At 37.9% G+C, this 26975-nt stretch overlaps 1 protein-coding gene across 2 annotated transcripts in view; it reads left to right on the plus strand.

Annotated features, from left to right (window-relative positions):
• Nucleotides 1-4499: 4499 nt before the first annotated feature.
• The window catches only part of LOC135209191 (allatostatin-A receptor-like), a 144866-nt gene continuing 122390 nt past the window's right edge, over nucleotides 4500-26975 (plus strand). For both annotated transcript variants that reach the window (XM_064241875.1, XM_064241874.1), the window contains exon 1: nucleotides 4500-5217. The gene's annotated coding sequence lies outside the window, so the exon portion shown is untranslated. The remainder of the gene's footprint in view (nucleotides 5218-26975) is intronic.

Raw genomic sequence — 26975 nt, forward strand, 5'->3', positions numbered from 1 at the left:
ACACTCCTAACTAGCTAGGCTTTCAAACACAGCAATAAACCCTGGCAAAGCACTTCCTAGTTTTGATCTGGTTCTTTCTGGCATCTATTCTACACACGTGCTCTGTCTCGTCCGACGAGGACAGCACAAAGTAACAGAGAATTCGCGGGGCAAATTGTTTGCTCGCCGCTAAAATAAAGCTCTGGCGCGTTCGCCGTTACAATAATAAGATTTCTACCTACGCTCTTTTAAACACTTCTACAATAAAAATACTTAAACGTACCTTAAGCTAACATTGGTTTATAGAATAATCATATTAATGAATGAATACCTTACCGTGAGTCGTGTGTCTTCTTTCCCTGCAAGTGTGCTTGATTTACTTTTTGTAAAATAATTTACAGTTTACGTTTTACAACGGATAACGCGATTTACAAGCTTTTTTAAGCAAGCCCGGATTCGATCCTCGGCGAGGTCGACAATGTTACGTATATAGGGCCTTGTGAGAGGCTAGATACGTAAACGGAAGTAATTTAGGGATTTCAAGAGGGAATTGCTTTAACTTACCGTAAACTGATAGTTATTATTACTTTCTTTAGAGGGAAGGTCGCCAGAAAACTCAGCTCGTTACTTTAAAACTATTTATTTATTTACTAAAAGGCCGTGCTGGCCTGGAGAAAAGTTAAATGATATTGGCCCCCACGTTGGGGCTTATAGTCTCATTCAATTCAAGCTGATTTTCATTCACTTGGGTTAATGCACACTTGCGGCAGAGAGACGGCACGTGACTCATGGAATCTGGAAAAGAATCCCAGATTAAACGAGATAAAAGGAAAAATGACTTCTTGCTTTGATTAAGGCTGATTAATTCTCTAACATTGGGGAAGGTAAACTCGAATGGTTCACTGAGGTATGCACGAAAACTTGGTCTTTAACAAGTCACAAAGGGGAGCACGTGGCCCGATGAGGACAAAGGGCTTCTGATGTAGAAGGGGTAAAAATGAGAATTGAAAATGAATTTAGCAAGAGTCGTATGGTAGTAAAAGGTGACTGGGTGAAGTTTACACTTTCAGACGTACCTTTATGCAATATTCTGTGTATCCTTGTAGAAGAATGCGGCCAAAACCTGACCTCTGTTCAGGTCTGGGTTCGTGTCCCACCAGTACGTCGTGGGTAGGCCTAATTTTGGGAGGCTGGCCATTTGACCTCTGTCCGAGATCACGTCTCGCAGCCGACTGAGATCGATACTGGTTGTTTTCGAATCCAAAAACGGGGGGGGGGGGGGGCTTCCAAAAACCGCCTCGAGCATTGCCTGAAAGGTGGTAAACACAACGCCAGCAAATTGGGAAGGAAAATAGGTCTTATTGTAGAAGTCCCTAAAATCCATCTCGAAGCCTAGCTACTCTTGTGACTTGCCTCTCTTACCCTAAGCTTCCGTCAGACCGGAAATATCATTCCTACGACATACCCACTCTCCCAACAACAGTCGCTTCAGGAGAAGGCATGGCTGCTACTTTTATAATTAAATATAACTAAAACTCTGCTGGGAAGGCGAGGCGTTCTATAGACGTAGCAATATATATATATATATATATATATATATAATTACACATTTCTCCATTAGATCTAAAGAGCAGATTGCATTCACCTTGCACGCACTACAAACTCATCTCTGGCCATTAAGACGAATCCTGCAGTCGTATTTAAGGCCTTTTTCTTCGTTTTTTTTTTTTTTTTGAGGTCCCAGCAGCCTTTCATCGTTGCAACTGCAGCTAACTGCATCTGCATTATATTTGCATTTCAATTATGTATGTACATATGGATTAGTACCTATTATAATAAAAGAACTGTTGATATCCACACGCAGTTTATATATCCATATGTATATACGAATGAATATATTATTTATATATTTATTGATTCACTGCATGTGGGTACTTACAATTAGTATTTGTGTACCCTCAGTCGTCAGTCAGCTGACCCCTTCTCTTCACCTCACACGAACCATCATCCTCACAACTTCTTCGTGTAACAGGCGACTGTAGATTGAACCACGAGAGAACCAATCCCCTTACGTTTGGAACCAAGGTCGTGCGAATAAGTTGCAGTACATGCAGAACTCCTGCCGTCGAGGGCGGCGCAGAAGGTCACTCTTGAACGAAGAAAAAGAGAGAGACCGAGAACTCGTAAATCCTTTCTCTGGTCATCTTTGGAGACGAAGAACGAATCTCTACGTAGCAAGTTCGTCTTTAGGTCCTCTTTCGGCAGTGGGACGCCCTTACGTTTCCAGGTGCTCCATAAGGGCGCCTTCAGGAGACGCGAAATGAATCTTCTGTGGGTTTAGAAGTGCTTTGTTTGTTGGGAGATGACGCGAAATATATCTTTTGTGGCTTCTGAAATGCCTTATTTATTGGGAGATGACGTGAAATGCATCTCTGTCGGTTTTGAAATGCTTTGTTTATGGGGAGATGACAGCGAAATATATTTTTTGTGGCTTATGAATGCGTTATTTACTGGGAGATGACGCGAAACATATTTTTTGTGGCTTATGAAATGCGTTATTTACTGGGAGATGACGCGAAATATATTTTTTGTGGCTTATAAAATGCGTTATTTACTGGGAGATGACGGGAAACATTTTTTGTGGCTTATGAAATGCGTTATTTACTGGGAGATGACGCGAAATATATCTTTTATGGCCTCTGAAATGCCTTATTTATTGGGAGATGACGCGAAATATATCTTTTATGGCCTCTGAAATGCCTTATTTATTGGGAGATGACACGAAATATATCTTTTATGGCCTCTGAAATGCCTTATTTATTGGGAGATGACACGAAATATATCTTTTATGGCCTCTGAAATGCCTTATTTATTGGGAGTTGACGCGAAATATATCTTTTGTGACTTCTGAAATACCTTCTTTATTGGGAGTTGACGCGAAATGACTCTTCTGTGGGTTCTGAAATGCCTTATTCATTGGGAGATGAAGTAAAGTAAATTATATGTGGCTTCTGAAATGTTTTATTTGTTGGAAGATGACACGAAATGCATCATCTGTGGGTTCTGAAATGCCCTTATTTATTGGGAGATGACGTGAAATGAATCGTCTGTGGTTTCTGAAAATGCCTGTTTTATTGGGAGATGACTCGAAATGAATCATCTGTGGCTTCTGAAATGCCTTACTTATTGTGATATAACGCGATACGAACCTTCCTTCTTCTGCGGCTTCTAAGATGCGTCACTTTTCTGGAAAAGGCACAACACCAACCTGTGGCTTCTGGAATCGGTTATTTACTCTGGAAATGACGCGAAGAGACCCTTCTGTGAGTTCTGGAACGCGTTAAAAATCGAGGTTTTTTCTATCAAGATGCTTTTGGGAGACGCTACACATTGCAAGAACCTCCTGTGGGTGGGTTCTGAAACACGACATAAAAACAGATTTTTATGTGGTTTCCGAAACCCGTTCTTTACCTGGAATGCGACGCGGCGTCCTAGAGCCCAGGCGAATCAACGCGTTCCATACGCATTTAGGTTTCGAGAGTTTAAGAGACGAAGGGAATTCGCCAGAGGTCTCTCGCGTTTACCTCCTTCTGGCCTGGGCAGCTGCTGACGTCGCCCTGTGAGCGAGAGGAGGCTATGGCTGGTGCCGTGCCTTAGTAGTAGCAGGTGTCAGCGTCTGCAATCAGCTACTAGGGGTCCTTCTCTCTCTCTCTCTCTCTCTCTCTCTCTCTCTCTCTGTGTCAGCTGCTCTGGGAATGTTGGATACATGCGTGACTAGAGGAGCGAGAGACATGGAGAGATTGAAAGAGATATAGAAGATATAGAGACTCGGAAAGAGAGAGAGAGAGAGAGAGAGAGAGAGATGTAGATGAAGACAAAGGTATTAAGAGAGAGAGAGAGAGAGAGAGAAAGAGAGAGAGAGAGTAGATGAAGACAAAGGTAATTAAGAGAGAGAGAGAGAGAGAGAGAGAGAGAGAGAGAGAGAGAGAGAAAATGGGGCATTTAGAGAGATTAAGCGAGAAAAAGAGAGCAAGAGAGATGGAGATGAAGACAAAGGTATTAAGAGATAGAAAGAGAGAGATCAAGAGAGAAAGAGAGAGACAAGGGCATTTAGAGAGAGTAAGCGAGAAGAGAGAGAGAAAGAGAGAGAGCCTTGTATGTGTGTGTGTGTGTGTGCATATTCCTGCTAGGGACGGCACTGACACAGGTTAGGATGAAGAGCTTGGGATGGGGTCTGGTTGGTGGTGGGGGGGGGGGGGGGAATCATCCCTGTTTGGGGGAGGGGGTGGGGGGGTGGGGGTGGGGGTGGTGGTAGGTAGACCGTTTAGACGAGTATCTAGATGCTCAGCAGCGCTCATGCTCGGTGAGGTGGTGGTGGTGATGGTGGTGGTGGTGGGAATAAGGGGAGGAGATGGTGGAGGGAGGGAGGCGGGAGGGAGGAGGAGGAGGAAGTTTGCGGGCGTCTCTCCCTCTCTCTCTCTCTCTCTCTCTCTCTCTCTCTCTTTCTCTGTCTGTACTTCCCATCAGTGCCAGTCTCTCTCAGGACCCGACAGGCGTCGCATCCCGACGCGTGTCCTCGCGTACGCTTACAGAGGCGCCCTCATTCGCGCCGTTCGTCCGCCTCGGGATTCGAACTACCGCTCTGAAACCTGGATAGAAAAAAAAAAAAAAGCATAGATTACAATATAAGGCCATGTAAATAAGGGCGCCCTCTTGTGACATCCACCTCGTTAAATAAAGAGACAAAAAAAAAAAAATATATATCACATATGGCCAGACTTTTGTTGTACCTTCCGGGGTAAAACACTTTATTTGTTATTTTTATTTCCCCGGCATCGTTATTATTTTTTCTTTTTGGCGAAGTGTCGCGTCGGTCCGTGTAAATAAAAGAAGACCCGTTTTTAAAGCATTGTATGGGAACTGGGAATTCTCTGCGAATGCCTGTCGGTTGAATCATCAACCCTTCGGGATTGACATGGTTGAAAAGGCTGTTTCTGTGATGATCTGAATCCCCCCAACCACGAAAATTCTCTCTCGTCATCAGTTCCGATGGATTAAATTGATGACGATGTAGGCATTTCTACGCCACGCAGCCTGGCTGGGGGACGTCTCAGAAGAGAGAAAATTAAAATTCTTCGCTGTCTCTCACTTTATCTCTCTCTCTCTTTTTCTCCCTCTCTCATTGTCTCTCTCTCTCTCTCTCTCTCTACATCACTCTCGTTGAAATGTCATGATCAGGTAAGTTGATTTGATAACTTAGACTTTGATGTGTTGTTATGTTGCTTTATTGGATGATTTCAGCGAAATTCAGTCTTTTCATCTTTGTTTTTTTTATTTATCCTAGCGACTTGATGCATTTGTTTAATGTTTATCTCGTTTCTAAAGTACTGTATTCAAATCTCAGTGACTGAACCAAACAAAGAAAGGTATTTTGAATATTTCCTTGATATTTTTCTTCATTTACTGAATGTTTCTATATCAAAAGTATATTTACGTGATTTCTCAATAGTTTTCAGAACCATTTTTATCACATATTTATTAATTTGTCAATTTATTTTTTTTTTTACTTTTCAATAAGCGAGAGCTTTTGGTTTTTGTATTTCCTTTTACCTTCTCTTGCTGTCTGATGCGTACCATATCGTTTGGAACCAGCTTTGAGTACCATATTCTTCGGAACCAGCTTTGAGTACCATATTCTTCGGAACCAGCTTTGAGTACCATATTCTTCGGAACCAGCTTTGAGTACAATATTCCTCGGAACCAGCTTCGAGTACCATACTCTTCGGAACCAGCTTTGAGTGTCATATCCTTTGGAACCAGCTTTGAGAACCATATTCTTTGGAACCAGCTTAAAAATTCAAAGTCAATGGCTCCCTGTGGATGGCTTGCTCCATATGAATTGGTTTCATAATAATAATAATAATAATAATAATATAGTAATAATAATAATAATAATAATAATAATAATTATCAACTTTGGTTAATTTATTCTCCAAAAATGATTACGCGAATGATACCTGTATTACAGCATTTTAATATATGGAAGTTATCATCATGAAATTTTTTCAACAAGTGCCGAATTAGGTGCTTTTGTCAATTCTAAAGCTTTGATGCCCTGTGTCAGTGTGGGGATTACACACACACACACACACACACACACACACACAGATAGATAGATGATAAAAGGAGCCCATAAAAACGCCAAAATATAGAAAGAAATTACTGTGTTTCAGAGACTGCTGTCTCTAAGATATAGTAGTACTTTCTTTCTATATTTTGGCGTTTTTATGGGCCCCTTTTATTAGATGGAATTCTGTTGTAACAGAACAGTTTTACAAGTCATATATATATTATATATATATATATATATATATATATATATATATAATATATACATATGTGTGTGTGTGTGTGTAATATATATATATATATATATATATATATATATATATATATATATATATATATATATATATATATAAATGGTACACTCGTGCGGAGGGTGAGAATTTCTGAGTCACGAGCAGTCCGTATAAAATTCGTCAGAGCTCCCAGACTGAACAAAGGGCGGCTTGTGGGGTGGATGAGAGAAACTATTACAATAGAACTTTTTCTATGGTCCTCTATGACGCTCTGTGACGCCCTGTGACGCTGTATGGCGGGGGAGGGGGTGATCTGAACAACATCCGGATTGGCCTCTTAAAGACAATGGGTCGAGCACATCGAAGCTGACCTCATTCCCGATTGGGTTATGGAGGGTGACCTTGTCCATACGAAGTCCGGGTTGTCTGAGGCCGGGATGATGGGTTTACTAAGGGTTGGGGGTGGGGGGAAGGGGGGGGGGGGGGGGGGGGGGGGGGGGGGGGGGATAAGGTCCTTTTCACGGTCAGAAGGTCTTCGATTGTGGCGCTACTTCAAATGGGCAGTTAGGTCTCGTATGTGTGTGTGCGTGTGTGTGTGTGTGTGTATTTTCCCGGTTAGCGATGTAATCGACGCGCTTTTAATTAGGCAATTTTAGCCGCCCCCCCCCCCCCCCCCCCCCCCCCCCCCAACCCCCCCCCCCCCCCCCCCCCCCCCGTTTCGATTGAACTTGGCGTATGTTTGCGAGTGCCTGTCTGGACCCACGTGGGGAATTGCAGAAATGGTCCTGGTTTTCACATTGTATACGTGAAAATGCTTATATATAGTCTTCAGGAAATCTACAAGAAAACGCATATAATTTTCACAAAATCTACTGGAAAATATTTATAGTTTTCAGAAAATTTACACAAAATTAAAAATGCTCATAATTTTCACAAGGTCTACGTAAAAAATGCTTAGATTTTCACAAAATCTAAAAAAATAGTCCAATTTTCACAAGGTCTGCGTTAAATAATGCTTATAATTTTCACAGTAAAATCTACAAAAATACTACGTGAAAATACTTCTAATTTCACAATGTCTATGAGACAAAAACGCTCATAATTTTCACAAGGTTTACGTGAAAATGCTTATGATTTTCACTGGGTATACGTGGAAATCCTTCTAATTTTCACAGGATCATTGCGAAAATTGCTCCTAATTATCACAAAGATCATTTGAAAAACGGAAAAATTACTCCAAATTTTCCAAAATCACCTGATTTTCACAAGGACCACGTGAAAAATGCGCCTGATTTTGACAAATGAACGTGGGAAATGGAAAACGGCTCCTAATTTTCACAGGTTCCACGTGAAAAATGAAAGAATTTTCCTAATTTTCACAAGTTTTCGGGTAGACAATGACCTGATTTACACCCGTTCCACGTGAAAAATAGTAAGATTCACAAGATTCACGTGGACATTCACGTGCTGATTTTCACAAGACGAATTTGGAAAATCGTTTGATAATGGAAACTCACAATATTCACGTGGAAACACGTGAAAAAACGTTCCTAATTTAAATAATGGATTATGAAGGATTATCTCCCAATTTTAGCGAGGAAAGTCCATAGAATCATTCTTGTATTTTTATACGTTTTCCACTGAATGATTCGGAAGTTGACTGGTAAGAGTCAAATAAACTGGGGTTCTGGTTAATGCAGGTGTTTAGTTACGTTTGGGGTTGTGTGGTTACATCCGAGACACTGTTTGCAAAGTGATATTTCTTTCAGGCCTGGTTATAGGTTGTGGTTGTATGTATATCTATTATGTGTGTGTGTGTGTGTATAGTATACATGCACATACAGGCATGAATGTGAGCAACCAGATAAAAATCACTGTTAGCAAACATTATAGCGAAAAAATCTCATTATTGTCAGTATCAATTTATTGACATATAAAAGAATAATCTATAACACTTAGAAGTGTGTGTGTGTGTGTGTGTATATAGTATACATACACATTTATACAGGCATGAATATGAACAGCTAGATAAAACTATTAGCAAAAATTATAACAAAAAAATATCTCATTATTCTAAGTATCAATTTATTGACATATAAAAGAATAATCTATAACAATTAAAATAGAAAAGTGAGCATAAAACACTTGAATCATTAATTAGGAATCATAATGCTTTTATCACATTGGCACATGTGATGCAGAACCTGCTTCATGAAAGAGTGGGGGTTGTTTTTTTTTTTTTTTTTTTTTTTTTTTTTAACAATTCAACGTTGATTACACTGGCCTGGGTTAAACTACCATTTACGATACACGTTTTGCTAATACTAATGCAATGGCGTTATGATAATATTTTATTATATCATCACTGACAAAGTTCATTAGTGATGGCAAATACGAACGCATTGATTTAATTTGTTTTTATTATATTATATATATATATTTCTGTAATAAATGATACAGCGAACAATTGCTTTATACTGGAAGCTATGGAATACAAAAGCCGAATACAGGAGCCTATTACTGTATTCGTCGAACTTTGCAGATTTCTTCAAATTTATTAAAATTCTCTTCTATGTCTAATTATAGAAAAAAAGAGAAGTACTCTGAACGCGAATCAAAACGCAAGAGGAATTAAAACATCAATTAGATCTCGTCATGTCTGTTTAGAAATCTCATCTAACACCTGTATCTTCCGTCTGTCGACAGCTGATACCGCTACGCCAAGTTACGTAAACTAATCAATCAATCAGTCCCCAGCTGATCAGCTCTCCTATTCCCTTCCTCATCCGACAGTCGTGTAGATATCTACTTTATTCTCACGACCGTCGTGTAAATATCCACCGTGTAAATATCCACCTTAGTCTCACGACCGTCATGTAAAAATATCCACCTTATTCTCACGACCGTCGTGTAAATATATCCACTGTCTCACGACCATTATGTAAATATCCACCTTATTCTCACGGCCGTAGTGTAAATATTTATCCATCTTAGTCTCACGACCGTCGTGTAAATATAACTATTATTCTCACGACCGTCGTGTAAATATCCACCTTATTCTCAGGATCGTCGTGTAAAAATATCCCCCTTCTCACGACCGTCGTGTAAATATCCACCGTCTCACAACCGTCGTGTAAATATTCACCTTATTCTCACGACCGTCGTGTAAATATTTATCCATCTTAGTCACCCGACCGTCATGTAAAAATATCCACCTTATTCTCACGACCGTCGTGTAAATATCCACCTTATTCTTACGATCGTCGAGTAAGTATCCACCTTACCTTATTCTCACGATCGTCGTGTAAAAATATCCAGTCTCACGACCGTCTTCTAAATATCCACCTTATTCTTACCACCGTCGTGTAAATATAACACTTATTTCACGACCTTCGTATAAATATAACACTTATTTTACGACCGTCGTGTAAATATCCACCTTATTCTCACAACCATCATGTAAATATAACACTTATTTCATGACTGTTATGTAAATATAACACTATAACACTTATTTCACGACCGTCGTGTAAATATCCACCTTAGTCTCACGACCGTCGTGTAAATATAACACTGCGTGTAAATATCCACCTTAGTCTCACGACCGTCGTGTAAATATCCACCTTAGTCTCACGACCGTCGTGTAAATATAACACTTCGTGTAAATATCCACCTTAGTCTCAAGACCATCGAGCAAATATCAACGTTAAATAATCATACTGACTGGCAGAGATCATATTTGGAGGCCGTGACGTGTTTATTATTATTATTATTATTATTATTATTATTATTATTATTATTATTACTGAACCGACTTCGCGATTTGTTATTTTCCACGATACCTGTAAATTCGGGATTAGGTCAAGGTCACGGAATGATGACCTACTCCGTCTTCGTTTGCTAAGCGCCCCCCCCCCCCCCCCCCCAACCCCCAACCCCCCAGCGTCTCTCTGCTTTGGATTATCCCTCATAATAATAATAATAATAATAATAATAATAATAATAATAATAATAATAATAATAATAATAATAATAATAATAATAATGCATTTAGTGAACTGATATTGTTCACTTGTATAGAGTGGTATCATATATATATATATATATATATATATATATATATATATATATATATATATATTATATATATATATATGTATATATATATATGTATATATATATATGAAATGTCTGTTTGTATATGATATTCTGTATGATGATAAATCGTTCGATAGATAAGTAGTAAGATATTATACGTTATCAGATACATATAGATATCTATTGAAAACATACTAAAAAAGATGAAAACAAAATTCAGCATTAATATATATATATATATATATATATATATATATATATACATATTATATATATATAGTATATATATTATATAACATATATATATATAATATATATCTATGTATAGTATGTATGTTTAAAGATTATTCGATAGATAAGATAGTTATAGATACATATAGATATTGCTACTGAAAACCTACTAAATGATAAAAATAAAGAAATTCAGCATTAATTTTTTACTTTACCGAAGGTCATATTACCACCACCAATTCCACCTGGCTGATAACGTACACCTGCACGAAGCCCAAGTGTGGTCTAGCTCTGTACAGAGAGGAACAATCGTTGCCACACCTGTAGGGACAGGTAATTAGCGTGGGAAAGAATGTACGAGTTACATGTATGTATTTTTGTATACAATGTGTAGGAGTGTTTGTGTATATATATATATATATATATATATATATATGATATATATATATATATAGTATATATGCGTGGGAGGTAGGTTGTGCGCATATGAACTAAATGCGATCAAAGATACCTATTGTTGTCCTCACGCCAACAATGAGGAGATAACTTTTGCCTACGGTGACTGAAAGGAAAACTCTTTCAGAAATCATGGAAAGTTAGATCTAGGGCAGTTGCTACTTTATAAATATCAGCAGACCGCTTTGTTACAGATTTCAGTCAATGGTGGGCGTAAAAGGATGGAAATGTAATCTTGAAGAAATGACAAAGCTGATTGTCGGGAATTATTTGAAAGATTAAAAGGAGTGGTCGAAAAAAAAATGATAAAAATTGTTAGATCGTAAAGTTCGATGAATATTTACACCTTATGGAAAAGTCACACTGACCATTAAAAGCAGAAATTATTACATTTTTTAAGACAGCTAACAAAATTTTAATTGTATTTAGAAAAAAATTTAACGTCCTGTTAAAAACAAATAGACTAATGTAAGAAAAAGTGTTACACTTATAAAAAAAACGTATAAAAAAACTTGAACAATGTTTTTATAAATACAGTAAGTTATCAACCTTTCAAAATTAGAAAGGATTACATAATTTTAAAGTGTTAAATTTGATAAGAGATAAAGAATTATCAGTATTGAAAATCTAAAAGCGATATCGTAATTTATCATGTTAAATTTTGTAAAGTGAAAAATTGGCGACTCTTATAACCCAATAACGTAGATTAACGTGTTAAATTGTATGAAAAGAGAAAAAATATCTACCTTTTAAAACAAACAAAAGATGACGTGTTAAATTCCATAATAAAGAAAAATAAACTATTAACATTTTTAAACCAAAAATAGTAACGTAATTTAATGTGTGAAAATTTGATAGTAGCAGAGAGATATAATCGCCCCTTTAAAAACACGAGATAACGTAAGATAATCTGTCCAAGATTTTTTAAAAATATCTCCCCATTAAAAACACGAGATAACGTAAGATAATCTGTCCAAGATATTTAAAAAATATCTCCCCATTAAAAACACGAGATAACGTAAAAAAAATCTGTCCAAACTTTTTAAAAAAATGTCTCCCCATTAAAAACACGAGATAACGTAAGAAAATCTGTCCAAACTTTTTAAAATATCTCCCCATTAAAAACACGAGATAACGCAAGAAAATCTGTCCAAGATTTTCATAAATATTATCGACCCATAACATAAGCAACGTGCCCAAGTTTAAAAAATAAAAAATAAAAACTCCCACATCTGATTTTTAAAAAAAATCAACATAAGAAAACGTATCCAAGAATTTTTAATAAAAGACTTCCATTTCTTATAAAAAGAAAAAAAAAGGCAAAGGCCAATACTGGAACGTCCAACAACCTTCCAAACACCAGCTCCATCGCCGGAGTAACTCGCAATTCGGCGATAAGGACTGAGATGTCTCCTGTTCCTAGGAGATGAGGCTGCCTTCAGAAACTTCTTCTTGAATGCGAATCGCCGGAAATGGACGACTAGGATAAAAGGGTCCCGTATTAGATCGACTTTGATAATCAGAGGGCCCCAGCTTTTGAGAGAGTGAGTGGCTATCCAATTATTTCTCACCTTGTGCTTGTTTTTTGGGGGGTGATGGTTTGGCCCACCGGGGTTGGGGGTGGGGGGAGGGTTGTTCTAGAGGAAGGGCTTGGTCAGTTTTTGAATGGTGACGTAAGGACGAGGTAGATACTGTCTCAGTGAAAACGTCTACGGGAGATTCTCTCTTGTCTTGTTGGGGGAGTGTGATGTTGGCCCGGGGTGGGGGTGGGGGGGAGGGGTTTGCTAGAGAAGGGCTGGTCATTTTTGAAATGGTGACGTAAGACGAGTTTATATACATGGCTCATGATGTCTACGGACGGGGGCGTGGGCGGCAGTTTCACTCCGTGAGTGTTTGCTGGAATCCTATCTCTCTCTCTCTCTCTCTCTCTCTCTCTCTCTCTCTCTCTCTGTGCTTGGGAAAGTAGCTGGGTGGGGGTAGGGGGGTCTAGACAGTCGTAGGAGGGGGAGAGAGGGGGGGTGGGCTGGGGGTTGTTTGACAGAATAAGACGATCCATGCAGGATAATAAACAGAGTCGCCTCTTGACCTAGATTTCGGTGACAAAAGTACACTCCCTCGACGACGGGCTGGGTGAAAGGACCACTCGAGTACATTAAAAAAAAAAAAAAAAAAAAAAAAAAAAAAAAAAAAAAAAACAAACATATGTATGAACTTTAACATCAAGGAAGCATGAAAAAAAGGGGGGGTCGGTAGGCTTACTATCCCTTAGGGATTTCGAAATTTAAGTCTGTTACCTAACCCTGAGTTAAGTCGATGCCTGTTGGATGGTGTTTCGTGGTTAGATGTTCCGATAGTTTGTGTATACGCGGTAGTGACGTGTACATAGACAATATAATGCTTCTTGCTTTTATGAAAATTGGGCAAATGAGTTCGCTGCATACTTTATTGGCGTATGCATAATATACAGGGTGTCCATAAAGTCCCAGTACCATTACAAGTACGTATTGCTTGGAATGGTACTGGGACTTTATGGACACCCTGTATAATAATATTTTAGTAATAATTTGTGTCTATATAGTGCACATACATACATACATACATACATCCATAAATATATATATTATATATATATATATATATATATGGTATATATATATATATCTATATATATATATATATATATATATTATATGTTTACGATATACGTATATGTATATGTATAGTATATATATATATATATATATATATATATATATATATATATACAAATACACAATAAGATATATACATGCATACAAACAACCGCCACTGCAACCTGTTTCACAAAATGCATCCAATTGAAACCCACAAGAGAAAAACAGCCTCCAAGACTGGAAGTAATTAAGGTGGTTCCAGTAAGTCGTTCTCCGCCATAAGGTTTCCAGGAGATATATTGCTGGGGGTTTATTAACAGCACAGGCGCACCAGTAATAATCAGGTCTATTAAAAAAGTCTCATTAACAATGGTGGAATTGAATTAATCCGGCTGTTTTTTTTATATTGGTGTAGCGCCTCGCGCTGTTTTTTCCCATCTTAAGGAATTCGTTTGAATGTTAATCAAAGCTTGTGTTTATTTCTCGAGTTGTTGTTTACATTTATTGCTGGTGATGTTTCAAACGTTGCCATTTATTGCTGATTTTTCGAAAGTGGTCATTTATTGCTGTTTCGAAACTGACCATATATTACTGATGTTTGAGTGTGCACATTTACTGCTGATGTTTCAAACATTACAATTTATTGCTTATTTTGAAGAGTCCATTTATTGCTAATGTTTCAAACTTAGCCATTTATTGCTGATGTTTAAGCAGTTTTTCATTTATTGCTGATGTTTTAAAGAGTCCATGTATTGCTGATGTTTCAAAAGTGACCATTTATTGCTGATGTTTAAACAGTTTCTCATTTATAGCTGATGTTTTAAAGAGTCTATTTATTGCTATTTCAAAAGTGACCATTTATTGCTGATGTTAAAACAGTTTCTCATTTATAGATGAAAAGTGACCATTTATTGCTGATGTTTCAAAGTGACAATTTATTGCTGATATTTTAAAAGTGACCATTTATTGCTGATGTTTCAAAGCGTCCATGTCTTGCTAATATTTCAAAAGTGACCATTTATTGCTGATGTTTCAGTGTCCATTTATTGCTGATGTTTCAGTGTCCATTTATTGCTGATGTTTCCAAGTGAACATTTATTTTCAAAGTTAAAACAGTTTCTCATCTATTGCTGATGTTTAAAAAGGGACACTAAAAAGTGTTTATTTATTGATGATGTTTAAAAAGATACTATTTATTGCTTATGTTTAAAAAGTGTCTTGGGTAAAGTTGATAGTTTAGTTAATAAAGAGATTCATTATGTTCTCGAGGAAAACCAGTTTCCCCCTGGTAGGAAGGGGGGAGGGAGGGCTATCCTATCATTGTATCTCACGTGGTGTACTGTAGGCATTACTAAATGTTATTTGTAGTGTCCCCTCTTGCCATAGCTAAACCCAATTTTCAACACTTAATGTAATTCACCTCCTTGCTTATAACGATCAAATCATTGTACTTAATCCACATACAAATGAAAGCATCGTCGATCAAGCAAAAAATAAAAACACAGGACTAAAAATAACTAATCGCCCCTCAGATTTAACGTGTCCGTGAGCGAAACCTTTTTTGGGGAATCATATCGTTTCGTTCACAGGAAATCTGTCTAATCTGTTAAGAGATTTGCCTCCTGTGGTTTTTATGTCACCTGCCTTTAGTTCAGATTTGTTCTTGCGTCGAGTTTTTATGTAAAAAGGTTAGATTTTTCGAGCGTGGAAAAGGGAGATATATTACCTTTTTTTTTACAGATGGTAAGTGATATATTATTCAAGAATTTTAATTCTGATATATATATATATATATATATATATATATATATATATATATATATATATATATATATATATATATTATTAATTATTCATACATACATATAGCCATATACATATACATATATGTAAATATATATTTATTTTTATTATATTTGCATGTATAAGTATATATATCTAAGACTATACCATTATAATAATGTTATAATATTATTATATATATAATATATATATTTATTTAATATTACACATACATACACACACACACATGGTATATATCCACGCAAATTCTGTAATAAACTACAAAGTTTTATAATATCCATTTTAAGTATAACTCCCTATAACCAACTTACAACTACGCAATATTTTCTGCTCCACTCGTAATACCACCAGAAGTACGTAATTCCATGTTCATACTAATAATAGCGCCAATAAAAGCAAACCATTACAGCACATGCCAACATATGTTGCGTCAGTACCGCCTTTCAGGCTTCTCTTGAAGCCTGTTGTGTATGTGGGGTGGGGGCGGGGGCGGTATGCTGCTAACGAGTTACATAGTAGAACGCTTTGCAGTGAAAATTCTTAAATATATTCCAGTTTAAATAAAATTCTGGACAGGTTCAGACATCTTGGTATTTCAGGCCTGGAATCTGGTGAATGAGTGGTTCTTATTATTATTATTATTATTATTATTATTATTATTATTATTATTATTATTATTATTATTATTATTATTATTATTATTATTATTATTATATTTTAATAGAAAAAAAATAATAAACGCTGTATATAAGGATATTTATACGTCTGGAATAATAATAATAATAATAATAATAATAATAATAATAATAATAATAATAATAATAATAATAAGTAATATTTATAATAATATTATTATTATTATTATTATTATTAGTATTATTATTATTATTATTATTATTATTATTAACTGGCCATACAACACCGATGTTTATCGGCACGAAAGGAAAGCGTCTTTGCTTTGAAAAGCAGTTTACAGCCAACAATTACCGCATCTATTGAATTTTTTATGCTTCATTGCTTTGTGCTTCGCAGATTATAATCTCTTGCGTACTATTGGCAACTTACCTTCAAGTAATTGCTTGCACTTAAGTGCTTAAGTATATGTGCGTGCGATGTGGTAGAATAATGTAGTGGAGTTGATAAGTATAGTTCTCTCTCTCTCTCTCTCTCTCTCTCTCTCTCTCTCTGACCTTTTGCCTATTGTGTTCCCAAAGGAATTTCTTTTTGGATGGAAAACATAATTATGGACGCTGCTATTCACCCTACTAAGGTGTTTTGTGTGTGTGTGTGTGTGTGTGTGTGTGTTTTCAATGTTTTTCTTGTCTCCCACGTGTTAACGCAAAAAGATACGTTGGGAGTCTTGCAGAAATTTAAATACAAGTGTTTTTTTTTTATCATGGAGTATTTGGGAATTCAAATGCTACGTGTCATTACCGTAGAGTGTTGTTTTTTGGGGGGAGAGAAAAAACCTCTTAAAAGGTTTTTTGTTTTATTTATATTATATTTTTTCAGCAGTCTCAGGTTTGCCTTAGAGTGTTGTGACATGTTATGGAGAGAGAGAGAGAGAGAGACAGAGAGAGAGAGAGAGAGAGAGAGAGAGAGCCTTAAATGGTGTTTATGTGTGTGTTTTTTTTTCGTTTTTTTTAGCAGTCTCAGATGTGGAGATCGAAATGCTACGTGTCATTACCGTAGTGTTTTATATCAAAGTTTAAACCTTAATAAGAATAATTATTGAAAAATCTCATTTTACCGTAAATTTCGACAGCCAAATTAACTAGTGAATTAATAGTAATGAGTTAAATAATTTATTAGATACTTAATGCATAAGTTTAAATGAGCTAATAATGATATCGTCTCGATTGAAGAGCTAATTTGTACTCGTCCTTAAAAACGTGACTGTAGTGGTCACGTGATTTCTGAGTTTCAGTCTCCATCTTGGCCATTTGAAGGTCTCCCATTAAAGAGAATGTTTCTCTTTAAGAAATTAAAATGGAAATTGAATTTAAACCAAGTTTTCTAAAAAAAAATGTACAAGTTAAGACTAAAAGTATATTGATAATGTCGTAAGAGATACATTATATATTATATTACAGTAAAAGTAACAAGGAAGATACAGTAACAAAGGAAGCTGCTATATACTAGTCCACCCTCTTCAGAAATTTTAACCAGACTCACTCGACCATTGATTTCCACCCTGTAGAAATCTCTCTCTCTCTCTCTCTCTCTCTCTCTCTCTATCTCTCTCTCTCTCTCTCTCTCTCAATATGCGATTCTTAATGAAAATCCCTCCCGGCTCTCTCTCTCGCTATCCTATAGTAATTCCTTATGAAAAGCTCTCTCTCTCTCTCTCTCTCTCCTCTCTCTCTCATCAATCTCTCTCTCTCTCTCTCTCTCTCTCTCTAGTTTGCAATGAAAGTCTTCTCTCTCTCTCTCTCGCTCTCTCTCTCTAGTTTGCAATGAAAGTCTTCTCTCTCTCTTTCTCTCTCTCTCTCTCTCTCTCTCTCTCTCTCTCTGTCTGTCTCTTTGCGCGGGGTGGATCCTGAAGCCTCCGAAAGGTTTCTTCTTATCTCTTCCATTGCCCGGACACTTGACGCGGCTTCCACCGCGATTATCGATTGCTATCCGACGAAACTAAACCTTTCAAAAGGGGGACCCTCATCTTCCTACTGCCGCTGCTCCTCCTCCTCCTCTTCCTCCTCCTCCTCCTGAAGGGCCCTTTTGAAGAGCTCCAAGCAACGCGGGGCTCCATCGCCCACCGCTGGACGTCGACTGCTCCTACAAGGTTGTATTGTGCCGTGGCTCCGATGAGTCGTGTATGGTCAGGCGTCTCTATCCGTCTTCTTCTTCTTTTTCTCCTCTCGGCTTTTGGAGAGAGAGAGAGAGAGAGAGAGAGAGAGAGAGAGAGAGAGAGAAAAGAGTCTTACATTACAAACTATTGAGAGAGAGAGAGAGAGAGAGAGAGAGAGAGAGAGAGAGAAAGGAGTCTTTCATTACAAACTATAGAGAGAGAGAGAGAGAGAGAGAGAGAGAAAGGAGTCTTTCATTACAAACTATTGAGAGAGAGAGAGAGAGAGAGAGAGAGAGAGAGAGAGAGAGAGAGAGAGATTACAAACTATTGAGAGAGAGAGAGAGTAGGAGTCTTTCATTACAAACTATTAGAGAGAGAGAGAGAGAGAGAGAGTGAGAGAGAGAGAGAGAGAGAGAGAGGAGGATTTCCATTAGGAATTACCATGAGAGAGAGAGAGCGGTGAGGGATTTCCATTAGGAATTACCACGAGGAGAGAGAGAGAGAGAGAGAGAGCGGTGAGGGATTTTCATCAGGAATCAACTTACGAGAGAGAGAGAGAGAGAGAGAGAGAGAGAGAGAGTACTCTCATTTGTAACTACTATAGAAACAGAGAGTTACAAGGAGTTACAAGGATTAGGACGTCTCAAAGACTTGTTAGTCCATCAGAGGAGACATCATGTGTTCACTTATCTGTATGATTTTGTCTAGCTTTCTTTTAAACTCTTCCACACTGTTGCTGTTTACAGCTTCTGGTGGCAGTTTATTCCACGTGTCACACATCTTGTATGTGAAGAAGTTCCCACAATGGGATGTGTTGTATCTCTTCGGTTCTAGTTTCCATCCGTTATTTCTTGTCTGGTTTTCGTTTAATGTGAAGAGGTTAATGTCTACTATAGTTATGCCTTTCAGTATTTTGAATGTTTCTATTAGTTGTCCTCGCAATCGTCATATTTCTAATTCTTACTGATATATAGCATATAACCAACAAAAAGAATGAGAATGCATTAGAACTGTACTTTAACCAGAAGAAGAGGAGGAAAATACATAGAGAGAGAGAGAGAGAGAGAGAGAGAGAGAGAGAGAGAGGATCACAACACAGGATACATAAACTCACTAGTAGTGAGTCCCTGTTGGATTGAGGAAGTGAGTGTGATAGAGCAGTAAATCTTCATACAGATACAGTATATCTTCATACGAATATGGTGGGGAGTTGAGGGGCGGGCGGGTTGGCTGGTCATTGTAGCGTAAAATTGACCAGGTTTGAATGAGACAAGTGGCACTGTACATGATTTCAGAGTCAAGAATTTCTGTAGAACTTGGATATACGAAGATGGTGTTGCTGAGAGAGAGAGAGAGGAGAGAGAGAGAGTTGGAGAGAAATATATTCTCTCTCTCTCTCTCTCTCTCTCTCTCTCTCTCTCTCTCTCTCTCTTTAAGATTGAAGTTGAGCCGCATGCCGAGAGGAGGAATGACATGTAGAAATATGCCTCGAACTGGTTCCACCTGTCAGTAACCAGAGGTTACCTCGTCGAGGCGCTCCACGTGTTAATTAGTGGAGGTTACCTCGTCGAGGCTCTCCACATGTTAATTAGTGGAGGTTACCTCGTCGATTGCCTTCCGTGTGAGGATGCGGTCATTAGTGACTCTTAAAATTAGGAGACAGAATTAGGGAGAGAGAGAGAGAGAGAGTACAGGTGTTTATAGAGAGAGAGAAGAGAGAGAGAGAGAGAGAGAGAGAGAGAGAGAACTATTTTAAGGTATTAAATAGTAGAGGTGTGTTTGCACGTACTACATGTGAGGTGAAGGTACATGCTAAAAGAGAGAGAGAGAGAGAGAGAGAGAGAGAGAGAGAGAGAGAGAGAGAGAGAGAGGTCTGTTTACTTTTGAATCTTTGTTAGATCCTTTCATCATCTAGTTATGCAAATAAAAAAAAAACCCTATCGTAACCTGTCCAAAAACTCGCCAATTCCCATTCCACAACCCACCCAAATTCCTGTCTGTCACCCCTGCCATAGAATGACTCTGTCCATGGGATAAGTAAGACATAAGTAATTCTAACTAAGATGCAAGTGACTCACTAGATACAATCACTATACGAGAATAAGTATTAAGGTGGGTACACACGTGAGAGCCGAACCTTGTATGTGTAACTGAGTTACGCATATACGGTTACAAGGTGTCAAAATGTCGAGGACGAACCGTAACCACGTTAAGTACGTAACTTCATTTCAATCCACTGCGATCATCAGTCTGTCTCTGTCCGGGTTGTTTACCGACGATGGCCACCATGCAAGTAGCAGCTGCCGCGTATATTTATATACATTATTTAACGAAGATGAAGCTAAATAAAAGATGGTGGCAATCAAGGTTATATACTAGAAGGGTAGAATACAGTGGTCGGGAATTACTCGCTGACAGGAGATTCCAAGAAGTTTCTGGCCACAGTAAAGTCTGTTCTTCGTAATAACTAATAAATTGAAGGGCCTCTTCCTCACTCCAATCAGCCATGGTATACATATACGTACTGACTGACCAAAACAAGGGACTCTACTATGGACGGCCTTGTTCATAGTCGGTGTTAACAAGTTCAGCAACCTCTGTTGTTACGCGTGTCATACAGGTCCCGTCCACACATGGCGTAACGTTCAAAGAGACCTCCCTTTGATTCGGGGCCCAAAAACCGACAATTGGCGGGACGGAGGGCGAACGGAGCCTCGAACCTCGCGGGTTCGGGGTTCGGGTTCGAGGAACCGTCCACACTTGCGTTTTTGTTACAAGAATCGGTTACAATACAAGATTCGGTTCGCACGTGTGTACCCACCTTAAATTAAGTGATATAATAATAATAATAATAATAATAATAATAATAATAATAATAATAATAATAATAATAATAATAATAATAATAATAATAATAATAATAATAATAATAATAATAATAATTAGACTATAAGAAAGCCTTCGACATGATACCACACACTGCTAATAGAATGCCTGAAAATATATGGGGCAGAGGAAAACACCATTAGCTTCCTCAAAATACAATGCGCAACTGAATACAATACTTACAAGCTCTGGAATAAGACTAGCAGAGGTTAATATCAGGAGAGGGATCTTCCAGGGCGACTCACTGTCCCCACTACTCTTCGTAGTAGCCATGATTCCCATGACAAAAGTACTACAGAAGATGGATGCCGGGTACCAACTCAAGAAAAGAGGCAACAGAATTAACCATCTGATGTTCATGGACGACATCAAGCTGTATGGTAAGAGCATCAAGGAAATAGATACCCTAATCCAGACTGTAAGGATTGTATCTGGAGACATCAGGATGGAGTTTGGAATAGAAAAATGCGCCTTAGTCAACATACAAAAGGGCAAAGTAACAAGAGCTGAAGGGATAAAGCTACCAGATGGGAGCAACATCAAACACATAGATTTGAGACTGGATACAAATACCTGGAATAATGGAAGGAGGTGATATAAAACACCAAGAGATGAAGGACACGATCAGGAAAGAATATATGCAGAGACTCAAGGCGCTACTCAAGTCAAAACTCAACTCGGGAAATATGATAAAGCCATAACACATGGGCAGTGCAGTAATCAGATACAGCGCAGGAATAGTGGAATGGACGAAGGCAGAACTCCGTAGCATAGATCAGAAAACCAGGAAACATATGACAATACACAAAGCACTACACCCAAGAGCAAATACGGACAGGCTATACATAACACGAAAGGAAGGAGGGAGAGGATTACTAAGTATGGAGGACTGAGTCAACATCGAGAACAATATCTGATAACCAGTGAAGACGAGTGGCTAAAAAGTTCATGGGAAGAAGGATTAATAAAATTAGACGAAGACCCAGAAATATACAGACAGGAAAATGACAAACATAACAGAGGAATGGCACAACAAACCAATGCACGGACAATACATGAGACAAAACTAGCCAGCGATGGCACATGGCAATGGCTACAGAACCAGTACAAAAAGAGGCATGATTCAGTATCAAAAGCTCTCCACTGGAGCCTGTGCAAGAAACATCAGATACCTTGCAGTAATAAGTGGTACGAGCACCAACCTGAAGGAGTGATAGAAAACGATCAGGCAAAGATCCTCTGGGACTATGGTATCAGAACAGATAGGATGATACGTGCAAATAGACCAGACGTGACGTTGATCGACAAAGTCAAGAAAAAAGTATCACTCATTGATGTCGCAATACCATGGGACACCAGAGTTGAAGAGAAAGAGAGGGAAAAAATGGATAAGTATCAAGATCTGAAAATAGAAATAAGGATATGGGATATCCCTGTTTAAATTGTACCCATAATCATAGGAGCACTAGGCACGATCCCAAGATCCCTGAAAAGGAATCTAGAAAAACTAGAGGCTGAAGTAGCTCCAGGACTCATGCAGAAGAGTGTGATCATGGAAACGGCGCACATAGTAAGAAAAGTGATGGACTCCTAAGGAGGCAGGATGTAACTCGGAACCCCACACTATAAATAACCACCCAGTCGAATTGGAGGACTGTGATAGAGAAAAAATAAAATATAATAATAATAATAAAATAATAATAATAATAATAATAATAATAATAATAATTCACTAGTCACTATTCACCCGTAATTGTAAAGTATTTGTTTTACTTGTGAGATATATATATTATATTTTTATGAAAACATTTATACATGTAAATATATAGATGTATTTATATATATGTATGTATATATATATGTATATATATATACATACATATATATATTTACATGTATAAATGTTTGTTTAAAAATATAATATAATATATCTCACAAGTAAAATAAATACCTTAAAATTACGGGTGAATAGTGACTAGTGAATTGTTATTATTATTATTTTTTTTTTTTTGCTCTCTCACAGTCTTCCAATTCGACTGGGTGGTATTTATAGTGTGGGGTTCCGGGTTGCATCCTGCCTTCTTAGGAGTCCATCACTTTTCTTACTATGTGCGCCGTTTCTAGGATCACACTCTTCTGCATGAGTCCTGGAGCTACTTCAGCTTCTAGTTATTCTAGATTCCTTTTCAGGGATCTTGGGATCGTGCCTAGTGCTCCTATGATTATGGGTACAATTTAAACAGGGATATCCCATATCCTTATTTCTATTTTCAGATCTTGATACTTATCCATTTTTTCCCTCTCTTTCTCTTCAACTCTGGTGTCCCATGGTATTGCGACATCAATGAGTGATACTTTTTTCTTGACTTTGTCGATCAACGTCACGTCTGGTCTATTTGCACGTATCATCCTATCTGTTCTGATACCATAGTCCCAGAGGATCTTTGCCTGATCGTTTTCTATCACTCCTTCAGGTTGGTGCTCGTACCACTTATTACTGCAAGGTATCTGATGTTTCTTGCACAGGCTCCAGTGGAGGGCTTTTGATACTGAATCATGCCTCTTTTTGTACTGGTTCTGTAGCCATTGCCATGTGCCATCGCTGGCTAGTTTTGTCTCATGTATTGTCCGTGCATTGGTTTGTTGTGCCAGTCCTCTGTTATGTTTGTCATTTTCCTGTCTGTATATTTCTGGGTCTTCGTCTAATTTTATTAATCCTTCTTCCCATGAACTTTTTAGCCACTCGTCTTCACTGGTTATCAGATATTGTTCTCGATGTTGACTCAGTCCTCCATACTTAGTAATCCTCTCCCTCCTTCCTTTCGTGTTATGTATAGCCTGTCAGTATTTGCTCTTGGGTGTAGTGCTTTGTGTATTGTCATATGTTTCCTGGTTTTCTGATCTATGCTACGGAGTTCTGCCTTCGTCCATTCCACTATTCCTGCGCTGTATCTGATTACTGGCACTGCCCATGTGTTTATGGCTTTTATCATTTTTCCGGCGTTGAGTTTTGACTTGAGTATCGCCTTGAGTCTCTGCATATATTCTTTCCTGATCGTGTCCTTCATCTCTTGGTGTTTTATATCACCTCCTTCCATTTTTCCCAGGTATTTGTATCCAGTCTCATCTATGTGTTTGATGTTGCTCCCATCTGGTAGCTTTTTGCCTTCAGTTCTCGTTACTTTGCCTTTTTGTATGTTGACTAAGGCGCATTTTTCTATTCCAAACTCCATCCTGATGTCTCCAGATACAATCCTTACAGTCTGGATTAGGGTATCTATTTCCTTGATGCTCTTACCATACAGCTTGATGTCGTCCATGAACATCAGATGGTTAATTCTGTTGCCTCTTTTCTTGAGTTGGTACCCGGCATCCATCTTCTGTAGTACTTTTGTCATGGGAATCATGGCTACTACGAAGAATAGTGGGGACAGTGAGTCGCCCTGGAAGATCCCTCTCCTGATATTAACCTCTGCTAGTCTTCTTCCAGAGCTTGTAATTATTGTATTCCAGTTGTGCATTGTATTTTTGAGGAAGCTGATGGTGTTTTCCTCTGCCCCATATATTTTCAGGCATTCTATTAGCCATGTGCGTGGTATCATGTCGAAGGCTTTCTGATAGTCTATCCATGCCATGATTAGGTTGGTTTTCCTTCTCCTACTGTTCTTCATTACCATTTTGTCTATCAGGAGCTGATCTTTTGTGCCCCTACACTTCCTTCTGCAGCCTTTCTGTTGGTGGGGGATGGTGTTTGTCTCCTCTAGGTAGTTGTATAGCCTTTCACTGATGATACCTGCTAGTAACTTCCACATTATTGGTAGGCAGGTGATAGGCCTGTAGTTACTGGCTATATTTCCCTTACTCTTGTCTTTTTGTACTAAGGATGTTCTTCCTGTGGTCATCCATTTGGGTGCATGGTGATTTGAGATACAATGCTGGAGTTGTTCTGCTATTCGTGGGTGTAGGGCCTTGATGTTTTTGAGCCAGTATCCATGGACTTCATCGGGACCTGGAGCTTTCCAGTTTGGCATTTTCTGTGTCTGTCGTGATCTCTGTGAATCTTTGTTTTATTCTACCTGTTTCTTCTTCCTTGACTTCCTGGAGCCATGTTGCATGTTTGTTGTGTGATACCGGATTGCTCCATATGTTTTCCCAGTCTCTTACTTGGTTCGACTTCAGGAATTTCTGGGTGGTTGTCTTCCCTTCTTAGTTGGCTGTACATTCTTTTCGGGTTGGTTCCGAATAGTTTGTTCTGTTGGTATCCCTTATTCCTGTTCATGTACCGTTGTATCCTATGTGCTTTGGCCTTAAGCCTCTGTTTTACATCTTCTATTGTGTTGTTTAGTCCCCTCTCTTGTACTTTGTATTTCTCGTTGAGTTCCTCCCTTGTTTTCTTGCTTCTTAGCCTTTTTTCTGCCATCTCTTTCAGTTTACTCAAGTCAGATCTCATTACCATGATTTGCTTTTCCAGGCGCCTTTTCCAAGGAGGTTGCTGTTTTGGTTTCTGTTGGGTTGGTTGTGCTGGTGGTGTTGATGTTCGAATCCCCATCAGTTCTGCTACTAATCTATCTCCTGCATATGCTAAGTTATTTGTTTCTATGATTATGGTGGTGTGTATTATGCCCATTATTTCATTGACCTCACTTGTTTTCTCCCTTAATTTCTTGGTGTTGTAGGCTTTCATGGAGGGGATCTTTGTTCTCTCTGTATCTGGTTCCATCCATTGTCTAATCTTTTCTACCCATTCCGTCCTCTCTGTTACTTCGTCGGTGTTATTATTATTATTATTATTATTATTATTATTATTATTATTATTATTATTATTATTATTATTATTATTATTATTATTATATCACCTGTTATTTATTCTCGTATACTGCTTGTATTTAGTGAGTCACTTGCATCTTAGTTACAATTACTTATGTCTTACTTTCTTATATATATATATATATATATATATATATATATATATATATATATATAATATCTATATATATATATATATATAACTCCCCACCCTATTCGTGGGAATTTGGGTGGGTTTGTGGAATGGGAATTGGCGAGTTTTTTTAGACGGAGGTTACGATAGGGTTTTTTTTCTTTTGCATAACTAGATGATGAAAGGATCTGACAAAGACTCAAAAGTACAGACCCTCTCTCTCTCTCTCTCTCTCTCTCTCTCTATATATATATATATATATATATATATATATATATATATATATATATATATATATATATAAGAAAGTAAGAAAGTAGAAAACGAACAAGGCCTAATCACGATCCCGGATGTATACGTATTCACCTGAGCATCTCTCCAGGTGAACTCGGGTAGCGTCACGGTTACCATGGTAACCGGTCTGAATCTCTAGGAAATGTCCCGCGCGATGTGACACTTTTAGTCACTAAATGGCTCTAAGGGAAATACGTTGCATACTTGTTCGAATTACTTCATTCTAAATGGGGTCACTGAAGTAAGGACAAGTGGATATTGCTTTTTAATCTGTATATTTGTTTTATTTATTACTAATTCGCATATTTATATATTTTAGTTATTTTCTCGTTTATTTATGGATGCGTGTTTGCGTGGGTGGGTGAAGCAATATGGCCTCGCGTGCTTGCCCGCGCGCAGGCAAGAATGTCTTCCCAAGATAGCGCGGAATAAACGTAGTGCAAATCCTCGTTTAGTTTTTCACATGGTTTGAGCGTAAAACTACAAGAAAAAAAAGTGTTATTTAT

This window comes from Macrobrachium nipponense, chromosome 37 (genome assembly GCF_015104395.2).
Source record: "Macrobrachium nipponense isolate FS-2020 chromosome 37, ASM1510439v2, whole genome shotgun sequence".
NCBI lineage: Eukaryota > Metazoa > Arthropoda > Malacostraca > Decapoda > Palaemonidae > Macrobrachium > Macrobrachium nipponense.